Here is a 23,974-nt window from a genome sequence, read left to right as displayed (position 1 = left end):
TCCTGACCCACGTTTCCAAGATCGCGTGACGGTCCTTTCATTGGGCAGTTCTACAGGCTCACGAACACTGGAAAGAACATCGAAGACGCCACGACGGTTCAGCCTGAAGACAGAGACGGCCAATATGCATAATAAAACTGAACGCTCACGTTAGGAGGGAGCATCGCACAATACGAAAGAAACAAGGAAATTAAAGCAGTAGGTGAGGCACGCCGACGTCAAGCTTCACTTGCCCCAATTTTGCAAAGATGGGAAAGGCTTCTGAATTTTTGTGTTGGCACTGTGTTCAGCGCGTACGTTGAACTTTGAATCTATTATGTGTCTGAATCTATCTGTTCATTCATGCAATCTGTTTTTCCTTGTGTACTTGCCTCTACGTATCGTCGCTCTTTCACACTATATACCAACAGACCAATCACCACGCTCTTCTTTTCCTGCATCACAATCCGTCACCGATTTGCGTCCACTTCAACAGTAAAGCCTGCCGCCAGTTATTTTCACAAACGCTCGCATCTTAGAGGAATTATAGCGCCCCAACGAAACCCTGCGCTTTATTAGTGCAGCACAGCTTCGTGCGCAGGCCATTCGGCGACGGTAAGCCCGCAGAAGATGGCAAGGCCTGCACATAAAGTTAAATTGCCGTACAATGTAATAAAACTTAGCTAGAGCAGGCTAAGCCACTGTTTGTCGCTGGCGTGCTTCAGAAGCGGTGCTAAGAAGGATCGTAACCCATCATCATCCAGTATTTGCACATATATGAGTAAATTGTTTTGTCTAAAGGAAAAACGTCAAAGGCAAGGTGCATGAAAGAGAATAGCCCCCAACATAGAGTCAAACAATGCTAAGTATTGAAATAAAAACAACGCAAAAGTTACGCTACCTCTAAACTGAATGACTCTCCGCTTCCAACGACAATACTACAAAGATGACGGCGTTCATAAGTAGATTCTTGTGGCACAGCGCCGTTGCATAAACTCGCCTTTGGTAGTTATGCGTTTTGCACCAGCATTTAGATTGCAACGCACTTTCACTACGTCCTCCAAAACGATGAGGTAATTTCGACCTATTCCCGGCTTATTGTGCAATTTTTAATGTGATAGCAATAATATAGACACTCGAGTAGCATTTTTTCTGTCGGCATCGTGGTGCTCGTCATGTTAAGTATTAAGCCCAAATTGATAACATCGTCCCGTGAGTCGCATGTTCTAAGCGCGAGTGAAAGCGTGGTAGGTTGCTGCCGGCTGTGGCGCAAGCATAGAAGGAACGCGCCGGCCGTCTACTGCGCACCATGGGGCATAGAGAGATGCGGGAGGTGGCCTTCATCACTCCGACATGAACGGCGAATTTGAACAAAAGTGTGCGTTCGCATCCTTTTGATCACAAGGATTTGCACTACGTTGAACCCATAAAGAACACGGCGGTTGCTTCGCTCGCTCCAGCAGCCGAGTTCTCTTAGAGCTTTAGCCGTTAGCCTTAATTCTTATAACATGCTAACTTGTTGCTATCGCGTTCATTGTTTTGCACTTGCTCGAAAAGTTTGACTTTATAAACGAGTTTTCTGTGAGTTACAGATTTTGGTGCCGGCGGCGGTGGCATAGTTGATGCGGCGGTGGCATAAATTCACGCTTCCTAGATCGTGGGCTTCTCGGCGATCGGCCTTTTCTGATATGATTGAACTTTTATCGATTTCACGTGCCATTTCACGTTGCCACATTTGATTGGCGCATTTCATAGTTGGTTTTCAATGTTTGACGCATGACCATTGCTGTTGTCCGTAGCAACAGAAGTACCGCGCTGGAAAGCATCTCGGGGAAGGTCCAATGACCAGCATCGAGGAAGGAAAAACATGGGAGGTAAGCATTGCTCGATGTCACAGCAAAAAAGACTGAAAACTTGTGTGTCAGGTACAAACGCGTCAAGCTTCCCTTTCCCCCCTTTTCCCGATAGGGGAAGAGCTCCTCATTTTTTCATGCAACCGTCGACCATTCTTACCAGGTTTCCTTAATACCACGTAAGTAAACGTGATATTTACGAGCAAGATATTCAAGAATTCACAGCAAAATACTCACATATTGACCACAATAAACCTTGCCAGCTCTTTCTTCTACTTCTTGATGATCCATGGGCTTAGCGTTGCAGCGGTAACTGGAAGCGTAACAACATATTTCTGAGCTAGTGCAGGCAAAAATGACATTATGTGCATTTCTACGCAGTTGCGTTCACGTGGCATTCCTAAAGATAAGCTATGGCGAAAAATTTAGTCTATTTTAGCTATTGGTCTCCCAGCGAAAGAACGGTGCTTTGCAATTATTAAATGCGAAGCATTTCTTAGCGAACCTCAGGCACTTTGGCCGTTTCTATCTACGTATCTATCTATCTATCTATCTATCTATCTATCTATCTATCTATCTATCTATCTAGCCGCCTACATCTGGGCCCTCTCCAGGTCGTCTTCATAACTTGTAGTATACCAAAATTGGCATAGCAGGGGATCAGTGTATGACGAACACGATCCACTGGTCATGGCATGAATAACGCAAAATACCTGTCGCGTACGTCATGAAACACTTTCTCTCAGTCACGTGTGGCACATACCTGCATACCAGAGTTCATGTTTTGCGGGTATGCGCCACAGGTGATAGAGTTCACCCAACACAGTAACCGCGAACGAACGCACACTGACACGCAAGAAAAGTGATAATAATAACTGTTTGGGTTTTGTGTCCCAAAACCACGACATGATTATGAGAGACGCCGTAGCGAAGGGCTCCGGACATACCATCAGGTATTCTTTAACGTGTACAGAGATCGCACAGTACACGGGCATCTAGCCTCCATCGAAATTCGACCGCCGCGGCCGGGATCGAACCCGCGACATTTGGGTCAGCAGCCGAGCACCGTAACCGCTACACCACCGCGGCGAATGCAAGGAAAGTGAGGAAGGCGTAGACAGAACAGTCCTGGAAGACGCTCAACTACCATCCTTTCGTCCACGTGGCCCGCAACGTGGACCACGTGGATTGCGCAAAAACCGGGATCAATGCCTCCTACAATAAATCTGCCGAGTGAACCAGGCCTCCCATCATTACCGGTGACTTCAACATTGCTTTATCAAGACCCAACAACGCCTGGTCCTTATACTGCGTGAAAGACGACTTGGATGTGGACAGGGCAGCAAAAGACCTCGCTGCCACGTCCAGGACAGGAGGCATCATAGATCATTTCTACGTGAGAGGCATCCAGGATTTCCACCAGCTGTGCTGTACCTCGCAGTTCACTGCATTTAGTCCCATCGTAGCCGCGATCATGAACGGATACGAATGCCAAGTCCGGTCCAGCTGCTGCGGCTCACTGATCACGGTGATGATGACCTTGTTCAAGAACTGTCAAGAACCCCTTCCACATATGCACACGGTTTCGTGCGTGCATGCGTACGTTCTCCGTCATAACAGACAAGTATAGGCATAACAACTGTAACAACTGCAACTGTGACTGTAACGAGCGTGCAGTGCGCCTGCGCGTGCCACTCAGTTGTGTATATATCTAGGGAAACTTTCCTGAATGAAGCTTAGTTGCGAGTAACGCCTGTCCTGCGCATCTGTGTTCCTTCTTTGTCTTGTTCGGATTCGCGCTATCTAGTATTGGTTAATATAATCACTACATAACAGCTTACCGCGTCTGGTGTTTGTAACACCCATGTTGCTGTTGACACCGTTACGCAGCTGTAAACTACTGGTTATCCAATACGTATGCAACTCTTCAACACATGAGTGTGCGTATACCACTACCACATTTCCCTAGCGTCATTCCGTAACGTTTCGCTCAATGTGAAAAATTACGCCACAGTCACCATCCCCTGCATGCTTCGCATAACATCGATTCCCACGGTACGTGGGATCTGCCTAATTTTTTTACTCATTGACTTCACTTCACTCATTCTCCTTTTTATTTAGAACGCAGCAGTATAAGGAAATAAAATTCGGCAGATCCCGCGCCCTGTTGGAATTGGTTTCATGCGAAGCTGTTCCACTTTTTTGGCTTTGAGCCAAACGTTACAAGGTGGACCGACGTGTTTTTCTAAGTTTTTGTAGTTGTGTGCACATCGTGGGCTTACGAGGCACGTCGACAACACTGGCGTTGAAAAGAGTATCTTATGGTCTGACGCAACGTCAGCACTCACTTTAGCGCATATACGTCAGTATTATCGAAACGAAGTGCTCCATATGGTGCGACGACAATATCACACGAAACATTCCTTAGATTATTCATCTAGTGCCGAGGAGCGCTTGAATATAGCTTGTTTAACCACAGAAATAGAGATTGAATATTTGTTAGTCTGCTATGTAAGCGGAGCCAACGCTGGAACCGTTCACCTGACATGACACATGCATCATGGGAGTACATATGTTGTTTATTGCTTTGTTACAATGTTTGATAGCTAGCACCACAACCACAATTGACGTTGCACCGAGATTACGCTGCATATTGCGTTTTTGTAAGCAATTCTACGCCGGACGTGGCTCTGTGGTATAATGCCTAATTGATAGATAAATAGATACGTAGATAGAAATGCTCAAATTGGCATGTGCTCTCTAAGAAATGCTTCAATTTAATAATAACATCTGCGGTTTTACGTGCTAAAACCATGCTTTCATTGTGAGGCTGTGCTGTAGTGGAGGGCTCCGGAAATGTTGATAATCTCGTGTACTTAACGTTCACTGACAGTGCACTGTACAGGGAAAGGAGATATCATGCAATACCATGGTAGTATACGTTCACGCTATTACATAGTAAGCACTGAACAAGGCGAGCAGCGTTTTTCCCAAGACAGCTGGAAAGGAGGGAAAGGACCACACAGACATTTATTATCAAGAAACGATTGTGCAATAACACTCAGTGGGTTACTGACCATGTTAATCACAGCTTGTTGGGATTTCAAAAGAAAACACGATGTTATTAAAGATATGACAGTTTCGTTGCAAGGGCTAAGCAATGAATGGGATAGCAACAAATTATGATGTTTTACAAAGCAAGTTTAGCATCTAACTATTTTGGATCAGATCATCTCGCGTAACTTAAAAACGCTGGTGCGAAGGAATGCGGCTGCTCAGGGAGACAAAATGGCTTTCACGCTGTCTGTCGTCCGAACGAGCAATAAACGATGAGAGCACAACCTATGCAAGACTATACGAGCCGACTACTGACGTCTGCCGGGACAGCACGTGCGCCAGAGCTCGTGACCGCGTCCTTTATATGAAACTTCCCAGTTACTGCTGATTTGACGCAGCCCTGCCACGGCATCATTGGGAATTAACTCTATTGTAACGTGCAACAGCACCAACAAAAAAATTTTAACGCGAAAGTGCCTTTTTTCGGGGTCCACCAAGACTTTCATGACGCATTTCCGTCACGGAAATACGTCAGCAAAAGAAACGCCATTTAGATGGCAAAGAAAAAAAAACTAAGAAAAAGTTTTGTTGACAGGAGTCGAACCCATGACCTCTTGGTCCACGACGATGTCTGGTGGCCTTTAGCCGACTGAGATACCGCCAAACACATAACGGATGCTGCATGAAAGCGCCTTTTATATTTCACACTTTCCGTTCACAGGGCTCTTGCATGGATGGATGGATGCTATGAGCGTCCCTTTTAAAACGGGGTGGCGACAAGTGTGCAACCAGGCTCGAAAAAAGAAAAAGAAGAACGCGCCGTTGCCCCGCCACGGTGGTCTAGTGGTTATGGCGCTCGACTGCTGACCCGAAGGTCGCGGGATCGAATCCCGGCCGCGGCGGCTGCATTTTCGATGGAGGCGAAAATGTCTGAGGCCCGTGTACTTAGATTTAGGTGCACGTTAAAGAACCCCAGGTGGTCGAAATTTCCGGAGCCCTCCACTACGGCGTCTCTCATAATCATATCGTGGTTTTGGGACGTTAAACCCCAGATATTATATTATTATTATAAGAACGCGCCGTTGCTACAACCATGCTATTCGGCGCGTTTGTCAACGGCGCCTGATTTTGTCAACGCTTTAACACACAGCGAGGTTGTGGCTTTAGCCCAAGCCTCACTAATAGCATCCATCCATATCGAAAAATAGCTCTCCTATGCTCGACTGGCTCGACCGCATTGCCCGCTCGCCCTGTGAGAATTAACAGCCAGGCTAGAGGGAAGACACGACACGTGTAGCGTTTCTCCTCGCGTTTCACGACGTTTTGAAGGAGTGAATATTGAGTATCAGTGTCTATTATGTGCATGTTGATGCAATCTTTTCGAGGGATTCACCATATGTCGTGTCCATGTATATGTTAAGAACTTCAGCAAGGGTTAAATAAAGATCATTGGCGTTAGTCGTCCGTATGGAGATGTGCCACTTGGCATCAACGTGAGTGCGTCCAGATCAAGCGGTGCTATATCTGCCAAACAACAGTAGACACTGTACAAGCTCTCATATTCCAATGCACTATAAACAATCAACTACTTCCGTGATGACACGTTTCACTTTCGTGTACATCGATTCCTGACAGAAAGATCATCCATATTTTTTTTTTAATTTGTGGGCTCCTTTCGTGCTTTAAAGATGTGCGCAAATTGTTATACTGTAACTTCGGTTCTTGCGGAATAGAATTTCGTCCTATAAGTATCAGTATTTATTGTTAACATTTAGCAAATACGAACCAACCACACGACGTCAGTATCTATGGCGCCATGGTAAGGTACAGGGTAAGAAGTTCCATTTAGCTTAGTGTTTTTATAAGATATTAAGACGGAATTAAAACGAAAGCCTGATATGGTTCATCAAACGCTAAAACTGACCGTGGGTGTCGGCGTCCTGCGGCGTCGGGAAAAAGTGATGTAATAAATCGTGATGACAGATGACGCCACCATTTGACGTTATCACGACGGCACAGATCGCCGATATTTATGACATCATCTTCATGTCACTGTGATGTCACGGGACGTACCGTCCTATAATTTCGTCATGACATCACACCGTGGCTTGGTCAAATGTGGGCCGATCACGGACGCAGTTCAATACTAGGTGAGGTGTATCCGATCCTGGACGCTGTGCAGAACCACGTTAGGTGCAGAACGCTTGGTGGCGGAGCTAGATCAATAAATCGACTTAGAAGGAAAAGAAGATGGTTTGCGGCTTGGGGTCCTGTTAGGGCAATACATAAGGGACCCTGTATGTTTTTTTCCTTACTTATCCGACCATTCTGAAATACGACCGTGGCAGCGAACATGCTGCTGAAGCAATTTTTTATTGCTATAGTTACTCTAGGGATGCAGCAGGTGATTTCTGCCGTTGCCGTCGCCGTCATGTTCCGTATAAATCCAAATCAATAACATAGCCCCGCGCATCGTATGTTATACACGCTAGTAAAAAGATGTTCAGTGCTTCGGACGAATGGGGCTGAAGCATAGGTGAAACGAGCCCAGGAATCTTCGTAGCAAGAGGGGGCGCTTTCGAGCCCCTAGAAGTTGGGGCTCCAAAGCGCTATGCGTCTGCCGGATTTTTGTGAAGGAAGAGGTAACAGTTTTCAGATAAGGTTTTACTCTCATTGCTTGCGTCTTGCGCTTACAGCGTGAAGAGGGCCTGAAAAACGAACATTGAAGAATTATAGATAAAAGCCAGCACACAAAATTTCCTTTGGCAGACGTGTTCTATAAAATTTGAGTTTGCAAAGTGCAGTGGTAATGAATTCACTGCTTATCTCCATTCATCCTGCAAGTCCATCTTCTTTCCGTCATTAGCCAAGACAGTTCAACTTCTGTACTCTGTTTTCATAGCTGTTGCCAGCAATGTGAAAGGTATGAACGCCCTTAGCCAATGGTGACAGAGCGCACTACATAATTGCTTTGCTACGCGTCTGTCACCCCCGTGAACTTGACAGGCGGATTCACCTAAATGGAAACAAGTGTACTGTACAATTTATACTTTTTTATTTCTGTAGCAGGTGGCGATTGCAGTCTTTTTGATCTCAGTTTGTTTGAATGACAATGAATTCGCTGTTCATCTCCATCAATTCCGTGAGTTCACAATCATCAGCAAAGACAATCCAACATTCAAGCACTCAGGCTTCGTTAAGCTCTCAAACTCTAAAATGGACAACTGAGCTTTAAAACATCTTTGTTGTATACGTGAGATATGAGGGAGCGGTAGAATTTGCCACCATTTTCCATTTCAGGATCTCATCCATTGCTCAGAAATCAGGTAGGTTTGGTGTTGCCTAAAAACCATCGCTTCATCGGGTGCTGCCATATTTGTTTGACGCAATGCTTTTGAAACAGGCTTTGGGGCTCGCGCTAAATTCGAGAAATAGCATCCCCGTGCAAAAACCTAACTCTGTATTGGCCTCGCACATGCGCAGTGGCCCCGACGCTATTTCATAGGGGCCCCGAAACGTTTGGTGGGGGAGGAGCGAGCGGGATTGCGTCGCTTAAGCAGCACCCGTGCACTTTGATTATAAGGGTGCGGTCACGAGAGCTCGCGCGTGCGCCATCTGACACAAATTAGCAAACTGCTCGTATAAGGTTTATACTTCGCACTGAAACGACCGACAGAACGAAAACCGCTTCCCACCTTGGGGCAGCCGCATGCTAAGGAACAAAGGGAAAGAGAGGATAAAAAGAAAAAAAATAATACAAAACAAACAAGGCCACGAAGCTGCTCACATCCTTCAGGCTTGGCAGGACTAGGGCGAAGCTGCCATATTAGGAAGCGGGAAAGGCAACGACGGCTGCGAGAAGAGCTCGAAGCTATGGAAGCCTCACGCCAACGACGGCGTACACTTACATCGATGAGAGGTACGAACGCACAATTCTGGAGCTGGGACATCAGCCTCATAATTAATCTAGCTAAAGCTTAGCAACAACCTATAAACAAGCACAGTAGACTTCAGAATCCTCCATTTTCGCTGTTTCAAGCCTTGCGCGACTTATTGCGAGCTTCGCCATTTTTTTTCGATTATATCTGTCACAGTCATGACATATCATGCATTCAGTAGAGTCTATTCGCGCAAGCTGAATAGCCACTAAAATTTAATTCCAGGTTCCGAGCTCCTTATTTTTTTATAGGAATGACTCCTTCCCTTGTGGCTGAAATAATGTGCTAGCAACGTTATATCGATCTGCACATGATAAAAGATGTTCTTATATTCATAAACCTTCAACCCATCATTTGCAATGCTAAGTACTTCAATTCCTGTGGCATTGCTCCAGTACCTTGGAGGTATCTCAGCTGAAAATGATTGATAAGTATTCATTTGAAACATCTACCAATACACGTGCATATTGTTTATACGCACAAAGTTTATGGAAAAACATACTTTGAAAATTGCTGAGGTAGTCTGATACCGGATGCTCTGCCGAAAAGTACTTCAGTTTCGGATGCTTCCTACTAGCTGATTCTACAAATATAATGGCATATTCCACGTAACAATCTTGGAAAGGCAGCGGAAGTATATGGATATATGTATGTATCAAGCCGATTACTGGAGAATTGTCAGTCTTTTTGTTTCTGTTTATTGCATATCTGTCTTCCTCTTTCTACTCCATTTATTTCTCTCTCTCGCTTTTTCTATCTTCCTTTCTCTATATCTCTCTCTATTTCTCGCTTCCTGTTTTTTTTCTCTCTGTTTCTTTCTAATTCTGTCTTGCTCTCTGTTTTCTACCTCTTTCTTTGATATCTGTTTCTTTGTATATATTTCTCTCTCTGTCTATTTCTTTCTTTGTCTTTTTTTTCTGTACTTCTTCCTTTTCTTTATCTATGTTTCTATTTCTTTTTCTAACGACGATTACAATTATTATATTTTCCAAATCCTTATATATTGTCCAAATTAGACCCTTCGGCGTACAATCAACAATGTAAATTCTGTCCCCAAGCGGCCACTTTATTCCATATTGTCTGGGAGTGCCAAGGCAATCCCAATATGTCAGACAAACATAATCCTGCATTAGTCGAGTGGCAGGCGACCTTGTCCAGCTCGGACCCAGGGCAGCAACAAGCCCTGGTCGACCAAGCCCGGATGGCGGCAAGAGCCAATGGTCTTCCAGGCCATGAGGTCCAACCACTAGAGAATCAAACTAACTTGTTTGAAATAAATGTTTTATTCTCTTTCTCTCCATCCGTACTCGTTCTCTCTCCCATAAATTTATTGAATTGCACGCCGGAAAAATCGGCACACGTGTTCTGAGCGCGCAGCAGAAAATGAAGAATAGGACGAAGAGAGCCCGTGCCAGTTCATGAGTGCCAGTTCTGCACCACCGTCACGGATTAAGGGCACGGACTGATGGTCCGCTTAAACAGCTCCGCTGTTGAAAAGTTATCTTATTTCATGCATACTTAAACAGCGGGAGCTGCAATTTTTGAGGTCGCTTTTTCTGAATAAAATGACTAAATCTCAAGCGACAGACTGGTAGGCAAAATGAAGAATTTTGGCGCATTGGAAAAGGTGTGGCACCTCCAGATCCGTTACTTGTGATCTTCTGGGATACCAGCAAAGTATGCACACGGATTACTTTTTTAGCGAAAAGCGATCGGTGCACGAAGTTTCATCTTGGGCAAGGCAAGCACAAATTTTGCGCAACAGCTGGAAGGATCTACAAGCAATATTGGTAACGAAGCGATATGTACACGGTAGATGGATTTTAAAATAACACTGCGCACGTCACATGAATACGCACGCACTCAAGCTTAACTTCCGCAAGCGCGCTGTGCATGTGATCCCGCGGGCGCTCGCGAAACCCGTCATCCTCTGGTGGTGCCACGTCGGTGACCCGACAAACTAACCCTGTCACGCCAGTTGCAGAGCGCGTGGCAGGCCTTACCGCGTGCGTTTCCTCCCAGTGGTCGCGGTTTTTCTATCGCAGTGTGATCTTTGTTAGTCGATCGCCAGCAGTGGGTCTTCATTGAAATTTCGACCACTGCTCCCAGTCTGACCCGGTCATCAACGCTCGTGCAGCCGACAGAGTCAGTGAAAATGCGCGTGCGCATGGGAATCGCTGCGGCTAGTGCTACAGCAGCCTGCTCTGCTATGGGCGGTGTGTGATCTTGAAGAGATGCTGCTGTCAGTAGTTTACCATGAAGGTCTGTGACCACAGCCACGAAATTTACTGTGGCGGGATGCTGTGCTGCGTCAACGAACGCCACATGTTCAGGGGCGGAAGTGAGGAGCAACGTAGCCCTAGCGGCCCGGCGGCCGGCATTAAAGTGTGGGTGAACGTTTCTAGTAATTTGTAAGACCGTCATCTGCGCCTCAATTTGAGGGGGAAGTTGTATCTATTTGACTGCTACCATAGTTCGTTTAGAGCGCAGAAACTCAAGGATGCGCTTTCCAGCTTTGCACAAAGACGGCCGTGCAGCTTGTGTTGTTTGTTGCGCTTCTACAATCTCATAAAATGTAATATGCATACTACGAGTGTTGAGCTTTTCCTCATTAGCGTTGTTTGGAAGGCATTCGACCTTTTTAATGCACTTTCAAATAGTTGTATCCAGCTTCCCTCATTATTTCCTTTCCCACCTATGCACCGCGGCAATGTAATTTATTGGACTCATGAGGCTTGCAAAAGCCTAATTATGTTGCCCTCACAATGTCCTCCACGCCTGTTCGACACAGGAAGTATAAGTTTGACTTGAGGTCGACAAATGCAGCCCCGTGCTGTCCAAAAATTTTTCCGTGCAGCTGAGAGCCTGCTGGAGGGAATCGTCAATGTCTCCACCCTTACCCCAGTGCACTGTCCGCATGCAGCGCATACAGCGCAGTAATATCGTCCGCATACACCGCATGTTCGATGCGGTCACTACGGGTGAGTTCGAGCGAGAGTTTCCGCATCGCGATGTTAAAAATTTGCGGCAAAATGAGCGATCCCTTAATGGTTCCTCTAGGTCCAAGGTGAAATCCCTTGGAGCAGAGGTCCCCGAGCGGATTGGTGGCATAGCGATCCCTGAGAAAAGAGCGGACGAATCTGTAAAAGTGAGCACCAAATCCCAACTCATATATTGAATACAGTATGTGAGCATGTGAGATATTATCCAAAGCTTTCCCCCGATCGAATGCAAGAATGCCTCTAACATACCTGGTGTCTATGTCAGAATTTATATTTAACCATTTCCATTTGGTCCTGCGTAAAGAGCGACCCCGAGTTTTCCTTCTCCCCAGCAGGCCACAGAGCGACCCCGAAGAGCCACATCTCCTTTTAGGGTTGGCTGGCTTACTTACCTGTGAGCTAACGAACTGCTCAAGACTGCCTTCTTGCGGTGGAAGCTCGCGCAATTCCACTGCCAATTGACAGGTTGACATGATTGCTACCTAAGTTTTGCTCCACCACTATAGTGTACTAGAATATTCTCCTCCTAGTGGCGCGTCCACGAGGGAGGGACAATAGGCCGGTTGAAGCAAACGCCAGTAGACGCCACTGGTGGCGTTGTTGCGCCTTTTTCTAGTCGCCGAGCCGGTTCGGGCTGGTTTGGGCCGGTTCGGACGCGCTTTGCGACTGCTTACTTCGTTCGTCTGTAGTGCGACGCTATACTTTAAACGTGGTAGCACTTGTGAAAAAAACGGTGGAGTACTTGTTTTTGTTTTCTTTTTTTTCTCTGACGCTTCTATGTACGATGCTAAAAAGAAAAAAGAGAGTCTCGTTGTACGCCGTGAAATGGTGCAAGGAAATGCCGGAATAATTTTGTTTAGATGCGGTTCTGTAACCGATAACAAAGTACAAAAATTTTATCACAATCAATGTGCGTCTGTCGAGGCCTTTATTTATTTGTACGCCTTCTGGCATAGGAACGCAGCGCAGACGTTGCTGTGCACTTTTATGTAGTTTGTGACCAGCACGCGATTTAAATGTGATAGATATTGCGCCATAGAAGAAAAACAGGTCCATACATGCTGGGTTTGTGCAATGTATGATAAAAGTTGCGAATACATACTGCTGAGGCGATGTCTTGAACTGCAATGAATCCGCCGGTCTGCAGCCTTTACGCTAGCAGACGACGTTGTCGATACCAGTGTGTTGGCGTGGTTTTCAGAAACTTTCTATACGCTATACTACAATAAATGCAGTCTTTTTGTGCTGTAATAAAAGAATCCGTTGCATAAGGAACACCTACAAACTCGGACAACGTCAAACGCACCGGGAGACAGCGGCCGGTCTACTAGAAAAAGGCGCAGCGGCGGCACCTGGTGGCGTCTACACAAACGGGCACGCGCGCTCCTTCCCGGACGCGTCACTAGGAAATTGTTCTAGTACACTCTATCCACCACCTTCACCCTTACATAAAGAGACTGGATGAGAAATGACACCAGCAATGGCCTCCTTAATTTAACAAGCCACCCGTGCCCCGCCCCCGGTAATTTCCTGTTTAAAGTCACTGAATTCATTTTCGATATCTACTGGGGAGGTCAGCGGCTTTTCGCTTACCGCCTCTAGGTTGTGCCTCGACCTGCTGCCCTTTCACCGCTGCCTCCGGCGTGCGTTCGCGCGCGCTGCATAAATTGAACTATTGCTTTATTCCCCTGAAGCTCACTACTTTGAGTTGCAGTCTCACGCTCTAGCTGCTGTATTCTAGCCGTAGCTTGCCCTGGTAAGTGACTCTGCACAATAGTGGATGACTCACGTTTTGGGCCCACTCGTTCAGCCCAGGTAGGTTCCTGTTGCATCCAGGTACAGGAGGCAGACCTATCTCTTGAGCGAGAGCAGTGACCCGTACCACTCCCAGGATTGAGCCCCGGCCCGGCAGCTTACTGTGGCACGAAGTCCGTGCGCTGCTTGTTTGCTTTTCTGCGTCGTCGCCTTCAACGCCGAACGGCCAGATCCACTATTACATGCGCTCCTCGACAGATGGAACACTTCGGCTGGCACGTGTGATTCTCAGGGCTCGATGACATCCCCTAGTCCAGGCAGGTGATGATTGTAGGAGAAGGACAAACGTCCGAGCGACGCCCCAGCTTTCCGCAGGTACGACAGGCGTCGATTTGTCGTCGGTAGAGGGTTCACCGGGTCATGTTCGTCCCACACATAACGTAGTTTGGAACTTTCATACCGTCGAACGTGACAATCACCTTGGGCATTTGCTTGATGCACCGCACTCCAAGAACCTTTGGATTTCTTGCGTGCACGAAGAGCTCGCCAAGTCAGTCTTCAGAGCTCAAGGTCAATACCCCGAAAAACTTCTCTGCACGTATCCCCGGGTGGCGCCAGGCAAGTAGTGACACCATGGAGCGTTGCTACCGCCCAAATTTGCTTCAGTTAAGCGTAGGCTTCCGCGTTCCTAGCGTTGGCACAAACAATATCCTTGTCAGTCTGCAACGGGACGAGACAAGCAGCCATCACAGAGTTTGGGTGACGTTGATTCGACTGACTTTATGCACGTACGTTCCTCTCTTGGGTCGTACGACAACCCGTCAGTGATCTCTGGTAGTCGCGGATGGCGCGACGCGGCAATGAGCTCGTTTACCGGCCCCTTCGGGTGGGCTGGAAAGGAATTATCGGCACTGGGGCCAGGGCTGTCACCACTCACCGAGCGCAAAAACCTGACGCCGCTTCTTCTGAGAGTGGGCAACAATCCACCCGGAGGCGTCATCCTCCTGCCTGAAGATTTCTTCAACAAAGACCATCTCCTCGAGCGGTATCCTCGAAGCGTCTCGCTCGGCAGGCCGAGATCAGCGCCAACATGGCTCGGGGTGAAAAGCCCCAATATAAGGTCGAAATTTGATGTACCTGCAATAATCAGTTATCCGCTTGATCCTTGAAATAAACTCGATTCCATCGGTCCAAAAGCCGAGATCGATCGGCAAAATTTTCGCCCAAAATCATTTAAAAAGCAGGAGCTGATGCGAGTGCGTCTTGCTCGCCTCTAGCAAGCGGCGTTCCGCAGACAGATTAAACGCTCGCCACCGGACGCCTCTGTCAGTGCTCTTGCAGAAACCAGCGCTTCGTGGATCGGCCCTTCTCTCAGTGCGCTGCTTCAGCGGCACATCTCCACAATGAGCAGGTTGCGATGACAATGGTAAAGCGTAAACAAAGAAACGTAGTAGGCTGCGTGGCCAGACGAGACGTGTTCTTTCCGCAACGTGCACGGAAATGTGTTCCTCTACTTATTTTATTGTTTCGAGGAGCATGCAGCGAGTTCTTCTTGATAATAAAACAATGAGTCGTCTAACGTTGAGAGAGTGGCATCCATACTCGTTCGTCCTGGCGATATGGCCGCGTTCCATACGGCTCCCTTAAAACCGAATAAGACGAGTTTAGGAAACGCATTGCGAGCTTTTCTTTTCATTAAACTTTTGCCCTCCTTTTAAAGGCGTCTCTAACCCCTTAAGGGCTCATTTAACAAAAAAATAATTTTTTATCATGCGAAATGCTTCAGTACTGTGTTCAAAACAAAAAAAAAATATTTGCAAAAAGTTTTTTTGGCAGATAATAATGTTTTATTGGCCATTCTTCGCTCCATCATGTATTAGTCTATAATACATGGGGCATTTCAGGTGTATTCTTCCAAAAATTTCTGCAAATCTAGAAAGTAAAGGTTAGAATTTAATTGCCACGCACAAAATGCACTATTCCTTGATAGGTCACTTAGTGTGATAGCGTTCGAAGCACGGCACTGCGCAGAGAGCCTTCTCGCACCACCTGCACCAGACCCTTGTTTCCTTGCGGATGTTTTTGCCATTTCCGTCAACATGTGGCCATGTCTGTTTATAAAACGCACGGCAAACACAACGCGCGCATTCCGCCAACTGTTGCGCAAACGCTAATTCAACAAAAGCGCCAATGACAGAACCCATGCTGCCATCTATGGTGTAAATAGAAAAGCACCATTTCTCGAGCTGGGCTCGTCAAAAATCCCTATGACGCGAAGGAAACACAAGGCGCGCATCCCACCAACAAGTGGGCAAACGCTCATTCAACAAAAGCACCAATGACGGAACCTGTGCTGCCATCTGTGTAGTAAATAGAAACACACCATTTGACGAGCGGTGCTCGTCAAAAGCCTCTAGGAACATTGCGAAAGACCCATGACGACCACAGGTCGTCATAAGCAAAAATGTGGCTACTGCTCAGGTCGTCATAAGCCCTTAAGGGGCAATAGCATTAAAGTTGCTTTGTGAATGAAGGCCGTAGCGGGCACATCACGACCTTACTTACAGTGTACATCCTAAGAGATCATAGACCGGGCAATGTCAATCACACCGACGTTCCTTCTTCACAGCACGGTTCAGGTTTCTACTAATAACTTAAGTATGCCAAAGCTAATACCAAGGCGATGTCACGGGACCCAATAACATTATCGCGTTCCACCCTTCCAGGAACCCTGCGCAACACGTTTACATGTAACCATCGATTGACCTCACTATCGGTGTTCACCGCCTCACAAATTAATTGCCGTAAATAGTTTTCGAATGTGGCAAGTATGACTGGAGTTACGGAGATTTGTCGCATGCTTTAAGCGCGTCCTCTCTCCTTTCAAATGTTGGGCTGGTGCTCTGCAAGTATTTCATATTTGTCTTCCACGTTCTCAAACAGCTCTCGACAGTTCCAGTGAATGACTCCGACAACCACATTTGTTAATGAGGTAGGTAGCGCAAGTTAGTCAGAAATCAGCGCCATTATCAGACGGCTTGGCCGTCGGATGTGGTTTTTTTTTCTGGTCGATTTGGTCAGGAATGCTACGCGCAAGTAGGTGCACAACACCGTGGCTACTGTAATGTCCAACCAATCTGCTTTACCGGTAGGCATTTCATGCTTTCACGAACTCTCGTTCACGGGAGAGCCAGGCTTTCTTTTTTTTTCAAAAGTTGCAATCGTTGCTGAAGAGCACAATGTCACTTCCAAACCGTATGTCGTTGAGATATACTCCATTATCTTCATTTTGGGCTTGTTCCCCATCCAGACGCCTCAATACTTGCAGTGAAGAATGCAGTAAAGAAAATCGCAGATGGTCGTATTTCTTAGCTCTGCTTTAGAGAAGAGAAAATCAAAAAAACGTCCTCCAAGGTGACCATTTACACTGAGGCGAGTCGCCCCATGATTAAAACGGTCTAACGCCTTTCCTTTCAGATTGTGGATACCACACTAATGCGTTGGAGCCGCGGTGCAAAGCAAATGTAAAGCGAGAATTTCGCAGTAGCGCAATAAAAGCCCTCTGCAGTAATTCATGTACACTCGGCACGGGATATTTCTGAAGAACAAGAAAATTACAGCTTTCCGGAAGTTGGTTTGAGGTCGCGGTAAACACGCACAAGGGACCCGTTTGGGACTCTCAAAAGCGCTAGAAAAAAAGATTAAAGACGCCATGGCGATGTCGTCAGGAAGCAGCGTTCTACATTTATAGGAAAGAATGCAACTCACAATAAAACTCTTCGCTTACACATCCCAAACAGCTTCCTAAATATATTCTGAGTATTTTTTTTTCTTGCGTGTCTAACCTTTTAGAGGATCACAGGCAACCGCACCAGTTGTCCTGAAGTGCCGGAACGCGCAGCTACATAGCCATTCTGACAAACGACACGATCACTACTACAACGAATACACCTGTGAGTTTCGGGAAGAATGAGTGCTAGGCACGCCGCTATATAGACGGACAGGCGTCTCCAGAACTTGTTTTCTAGTTCGCGCGAATGTTAAATGTCTGTAACCTTTTGACGTATCTGTATATTCCTTCTGACATCTCTGTGTAGTCGGTTCTTTTAGAATTTCGTCCCCTAACAACTGGTATCGTCGCAGGAAGGGTGCATGCGATAAAATAGAATTTTCGAAAAGGCGCCCTAATGTTTTGGGCCCCAAAATGCATTACGTGTGCTGGCTTTCAATCAAGGAGGAAGTAAGTACCTCCGAATAAGGTTTTACACTAAGTGTTTGCACCGTGCACTTGGAGTGCCACGACGGCTCGAAAGGGAACCTACGAAGAAATATAATTAAAAGCTGGTACAAAAATTACTTTCGGTGCGCGCATAGTCTAAAATTTGACTTTGCGAGGTGTAGTGGTAAAGAGTTCGCTAGTAAACTCCACCGGTTCGGTAAGTTCACATTCTTCATGCCATCAGCCAAGACAGTCCAGTTTCTATTCAGTCAAGCTGTGATAACCCTACGAGGTCAAAAATTGACAACTAATCATAAAACACAGGGTATTTTTGGGCAAATTGTTGTTGCATGCGTGAGATATAAGGGAGCGATAAAATACAACAGCCTTTTTAAATGCTTAATCTCATCCATTCCTGACAAATCGGGTAAGTTTCGTCTTGCCCAAAAGTCACCGATTCATTGGGCTCCGTCACGCTTGTTTACACAAAGCTTCTGAGGCGGGCTATAGGGCTGCTGCTAAACTCCAGAAATAGCGTCCCCAGCGGAAAAACCCAAACGCTGGTTTGGTCTCGCGCAATCGTAGTGGCCTCAGCGCTCTTTGATTGGGGCACCACACGTTCGAAAACCTTCTAACATCGGTGCCCTTGAGAGGCCTGCGAACGATAGAACCTCAAGGAGACAGGAAACGCTCCACCCGTCTTTCGTCGGAGGAGGAAGCATGAAGTGGCGCCGAAGGGGGGGAGGGGGGTTGCTTCGCTCGAGCAGAAACCGAGAACATTGGCCATAAAGGCACAGTCGCGAGAGCTGGCCCGTGCACTATCTGGAGAGACATCAGTAGACGACTCGTATACGTGCTCTTCTGTCACCGCTTACTTGGCGTTAAGCGACCCGCTTCACTCCTTCGAGCGACCCGCTTTACTCCTTGAAGAAAAGCCCTTCACTCCTGGAGCGGCCGTGTTCGCTTAAACCAGCGTTTCGTAGAGTTATAAGAGATCGGATCCAAAAGAGTTACTTTGTGGAAAGCCTTACTTTGTGGAAAAAAAGGTTGGTTGATCCCTCCGTCATAGGAATCGGTATAACCCGAAAGTGAAACGTGTCGTCACAGAAGTAGTTTATTGTTTATAGTGCATTGGTATATGAGAGCTTGTACAATGTCTACTATTCTTTGGCAGATATAGCACCGCTTGATGTGGACGCATCACACTCACGTTGACGCCTAGTGGCACATCTCCGTACCAACGACAAACGCCCATGATCATGATTTAACCCTTGCGGTAGCTGAAGTTGTTAACATATACGTGGACTCCGCATATGGTCAATCGCGCGCAATGGTGGCATCAACAAGCACATAATAAAAATATTTCTCGATATTCACTCCTTCAAAGCGTCGTGAAATAAGAAGAGAGACACTGCCCGCGTCGTGTCTTCTCTCTAGCCTCGCCGTTACTTGTGACAGGGCCAGCTGGGAACGCGGTGCGACAGCGAGGCGAGCGTCGGAAAGCTATTTGTCGATATGGATGGATGCCATGAGCGAGGCTTGCGCTAAAACCGCTACCTCACGTTGTGTTAAAGCGTTGACGAAATTAAACTTGTATTGGAAACGCGCCGAATGGGGCGGTCGTTGCAACGGTGCGTGTTTTTTTTTGTTTTTTTTTTCTTTTTCGAGCCTGGTGGCACCGATGTCACCGCCCCGTTAAAAGGAAACGCTCATAGCGTTCATCCATCCAAGGTCACTGTGAGAGGCAAGTGTGAAAGATAAAAATTGGCCGCGTATCTGCGTGCTTCGCTGCAAATGTCGTGTAAAGACGATAGAAGGGGCGCTGTGTGAGATATGGACGCCATCTGGCAATACGTCGGGAAACATGAGTGCTGTGTTGCGTGCTGGTAGTCCCGGCGCAGCAGCAGGCGAAGACCGGCGGTGACCAACGCGACCGGCGGGGACGCCAGCCAGCCCGAAAACGCGGTTTGGCGCGAAGCGCTGAAGCAGAGAAACGTCCGCACTCAACGAGTACTCTCCACACATTCTTTTATTTACACGTCGCCTGGGTAAAACAGGAACGCCAGAGCGGCGCCCACAACCGGCAGCCTGAAGGCCGCCCACAACGCTGCTTTTTCATTTTTTAAATATTTTTTTTCACCTTCTTGGCCTTCTCAAAACTAAATTTTTTCAACACCAACCCATGGCATTCGTACAGTGCAATACAGAACCGAAACCGAAACACAACAATGAGCTCGTGCGAAGGGCACGGAGGAAGGCAAATTTCAGCGCAGTCGCATTTTCAGCTTTGTTGAAACAGCGCTCACTAGACGACGACGAAGTAAAAGAAGGCACACGACAGGCAGCGCCTGTCCTGTGCCTTCTTTTACTTCGTCGTCGTCTAGTGAGCGCTGTTTCAACAAAAATGAACGCATACCAACTCGCTCAAGCTTCCATTCTTATGCATTTTCAGCGCAGCTTAAGAAACTAGGGTCCTTAAAATTACGTATGTATGCATTTTCTATTAAAGGAACACGCCACCTAATACTTACCTAGTGATGTTGCACCTCAGATATGCATGATATTACTTTTTGATCGACAACGTTCACAAGTATGAACAGCCGTACCAGTTCAAGACGGCTGGCTCTTGGGCAAGTGGTTCAACTTTGGCCGAGTGGCTGAATCGAGGGACGTGCCGACAAACAGAAAGACAGACAGACAGAAAGGCAGACCAAAATTTCTGCGTTTAGGTTCCCCAAGAAAGACTATCGTCTTTAAAAGGCGCGTTCATGTTGCCTCCGTAATGTGTTCGGCGGTAGCTCAGTGGGCTAAACGCCCGCCAGCCATCGTCGCGGACCGAGAGGTCATGGGTTGGATTCCCGTCAACTGAACTTTTTCTTTGCCATCTGATGGCATTCATTTTGCTGACGTACTTCCGGGACGGAAATACGTCATGAAAGTCTTGGTGGACCCCGGCATAAAACATTTTCGTGTTAAAATATGAACACACTGGTGGCGCGGCACTTTCCCGCGCAGTCGACTGCTCGCGAATCGCCGCTCTTTTCTGTTTCTCCCGCGCAACGTCAACGTTTCCCTCCCGCTGACTGAATCGACCACTGAAGGGGCATGTACACTGGCAGGAAGCACGCCTCGATGGCGTCCCGCCAGTCAGCGCCTCCGCTCGGTAGACCGTGGCACGCCGTTCATATTGCCAGCACGAGTAACGTAACAAGAGTGGAAATCTCCCGAGGCGTGCGTGCTGGCCGGCTCGCGGCTGCTTCCCTGCTGACGGAGAGGGGTGCCGCGGGTGTGAAGAATGTCTGGTTGCTATGACGACTGCCGCGTGAGGAGGCAGATAAGAAATAGCAGGCGCTGATTGGTGCTTTGCTTCCGCGGCACCCTACGGCATCGGCGAAATAGCTCAGGGAGCGCTTCGGTCCTCCAGGGGGGAATGTTGACGCTCCGAGGGAGAACGAGAGAAAAGCAGTGTCTCTCAGCGCTGGGCAGCGCGCGACAATGTGCCGCGCCCCGAGTGTGTTCGTACCCTAACACTCCGATTCGCTGCTATCACCTTAATTGCTTCGCCCTTGCGGTGAAACTTTTTTTTAAATGCGAAGCAGCTCTTCGACTCCCGTGTGTAACGCCATACGTTACGGGCGTCCGTACGAACGCGCCGCAACGCGTTCCCCTCGCCGTAGGTGTTCGAGCGTTGCCAAGTATGTCACACCACAGCTCGGCGTTGACGTCACGCTCCCCTCGCACGCTTCCTTCGCAGGTGCGCGCTGACGTCACTCTCTCCCTCACCCGCAGCATGCTCGCCGCAGCGCACTCAGCTGCCGGCTGCTCCGCCCGCTCGCAACACCTCTGAACGTGTCACTTCTCTCTCGCTTCACCCTCTCTACCGCCCGCAAAACTCAACCGCACGTCGAGTGGAAACACACTTCCGGCTCATTTATCTGCGATGGAGAGGACGCCGGAAAACGACGCTCCTCCGCCCGCTGAAACATACGCCGATGCGTTTAGGCCTAACCCGGCCGTCGGCGGCGTTTTAGGGTTAGCGAAGCCAAGCGCGCTCGCGAATGGCGGCGTCGCGTCTGCAACACCGACGAGGCGCGAGCCAGGAAAGCCGAACGCAAGCGTCGGCAGCGGAAGACCAACGACACCGACGAGGCGCGAGCCAAGAACGCCGAGCGCGTTCGAGAATAGAGACGGCGAGTGACCAGCACCGACGAGACGCGAGCCAAGGAAGTCGAGCGCGTTCGAGAGTGTGTGTCTTTGCATTTCAAACAAACATTTTCTCGAGTAAACGCTACACCGAGTTTCGCTTCAAACCGTTCTTCCAGCACCCGCGTCGACGCCCGTTTCAACCGGGTCAACGCCGTGCGCACCGCTGCTGCTTCGCATCTCATCAGGGTTCCCTTCGGGGAGATGGTCCAAGTTTTTCAACCAAATTTACTTGTTAGCATATTAGTGGCATGTCTGGGCACACAAAAATGCCTGGCGGAACAAGGAATACAGTAACGGGTTTTGGTTCATATTCGGTTGTGTCAGAATCTTCTGATGAAAATTATTCGGGGCCCTCCACTTCGGTTTCTCTCATAGCCTCAGTCCACTTGTGGCGTTAAACGCCACAAACAAGCAAACCGCATTGTAACCACTACATGCCAAAAATTCAGACTTGCTATAAGAATGCATGTTATGTACGAAGTTTAAGGATAAGTCAAAACATGAAGAAAGAAAGGAACATATTTCACCTACCCAAAAAAGCAGAGCATGCAAACAAGCAACATCACTGTATATCTGCTCATGGTAGTGGCCTTGAGGAAGTCAGACAGTGATTCTGTGATTTACCCGACAGATTGTTCCTCCCATATATACTATCAGTTACATTGCCTGAAAAAAAAGAACAAAATACAGATGCTGTACGTTTCGTTGTAAAGCTGCCAGCTCATAGGTTCAATAAAATTGACCCTCGATTTAATGCACTTTAATTATCTCTCGCTGAATTCACAAACAATAGTCGCAAGGACTTCGTTCTCCTTTCGCTACCTCTTGAGACAATACACGACCCGACCGTGCCGGGTGCACTTCGACAAAGGCTAAATGCTAGAAGCCTGTGTACTTAGAGTAAGCTGCACAAATTTCCGGCGCCATTCACTGTGGCGTCCCTCACAATGATTGCGTCGTTTGGGAAAGTACAATCCCGAAAATCGAGACAACACACCAAAAAAAAAGCGGAAGCATGAGGCCGAAGTTTCATTGAAATTCGTCATTAGGGGTCACAAGTTTCAGTTAAGGGCCGGTATGTTGTTCTTATTCATTCATTGTTGCTTTTAATGAAGAAAGAGTCACACAGAGAAATATAGTTTTATTCTCAATGGAGTGGCATGGGTTTGATGGGAGTCAATCTTCGCGTTCGGTGAGGCATCTGACGTATTCGTTTTTATGAACCCTTTTGTAGACGTAAGGATTGGTAGAGGTGCGGGGTACACGTCTTCTCGCCGGATGAGAAGCAGATAAAGACAACAGGCTAACTTATTACAATAGGGAGAGCCAGTAAAATCTTTGGAACACTATCGACGAGCTTGAAAACGTGGCATTATTTCTGACGGCAGCCGCTCTAATGCTGTACGAGAGCCGCGATGAGTTCTTCACACCGTGGGGTTGCTTTTCTTGAGGATATTATGAAATCTTTAGGTGACCTTGACGCGAACAATAATTAAGAGCGCTGTTTCTTGTTTCTTGGACGAGTTGAAAATTCATTCTGAAAAGGGTAGCGCTTGTGAACACGGACTAAAGGAAGGCACATGGACACACAGACGCAAGCGCTTCTAGCTACTAGTTTTATTGATACATCGATCATTGATACATCGGCCAAACGGGCCGATGCATCAATGATCGCTTGCCGGAGCACAGGATGCAAAGCGTTGCTTGGTACAGAGATGGGTACCTGTCCAGTCCTTGCAATCCAACCACTGTGGTTGTTCACCTTTATATACAAAATGTAGCATATTAAGCCGCCACAAATATAAATACACCCGGGAAATCATAGAAGCAAAGACCGCAATCGACGAAGAGGCGAAATGTGTCAGGACACCATTGATTGTGTTGTCGAAGAATTGGTGTTGTTATATTCGTCAATGCGTTTAAGTTGTCACGTGGCCGAAGAGAGACGTATTTTGTAGGACGGAT

General features: G+C 47.4%; 1 long non-coding RNA gene across 1 annotated transcript in view; it reads right to left on the bottom strand.

Annotated features, from left to right (window-relative positions):
• Positions 1 to 22,646, bottom strand: part of LOC119405208 (uncharacterized) — a 28,206-nt gene extending 5,560 nt beyond the window's left edge. Inside the window, exons 1-2 of the long non-coding RNA XR_005186440.2 lie at positions 22,541 to 22,646; positions 2,070 to 2,145 (exon numbers count right to left, since the gene is read on the bottom strand). This is a non-coding gene — a long non-coding RNA (uncharacterized LOC119405208). The remainder of the gene's footprint in view (positions 1 to 2,069; positions 2,146 to 22,540) is intronic.
• Between the last annotated feature and the right edge of the window lie 1,328 nt (positions 22,647 to 23,974).

This window comes from Rhipicephalus sanguineus, chromosome 9, assembly GCF_013339695.2.
Source record: "Rhipicephalus sanguineus isolate Rsan-2018 chromosome 9, BIME_Rsan_1.4, whole genome shotgun sequence".
Lineage (NCBI taxonomy): Eukaryota > Metazoa > Arthropoda > Arachnida > Ixodida > Ixodidae > Rhipicephalus > Rhipicephalus sanguineus.
The sequence above is the reverse complement of the archived record's forward strand: the minus strand, read 5'-3'. Positions and strand labels throughout refer to the sequence as shown.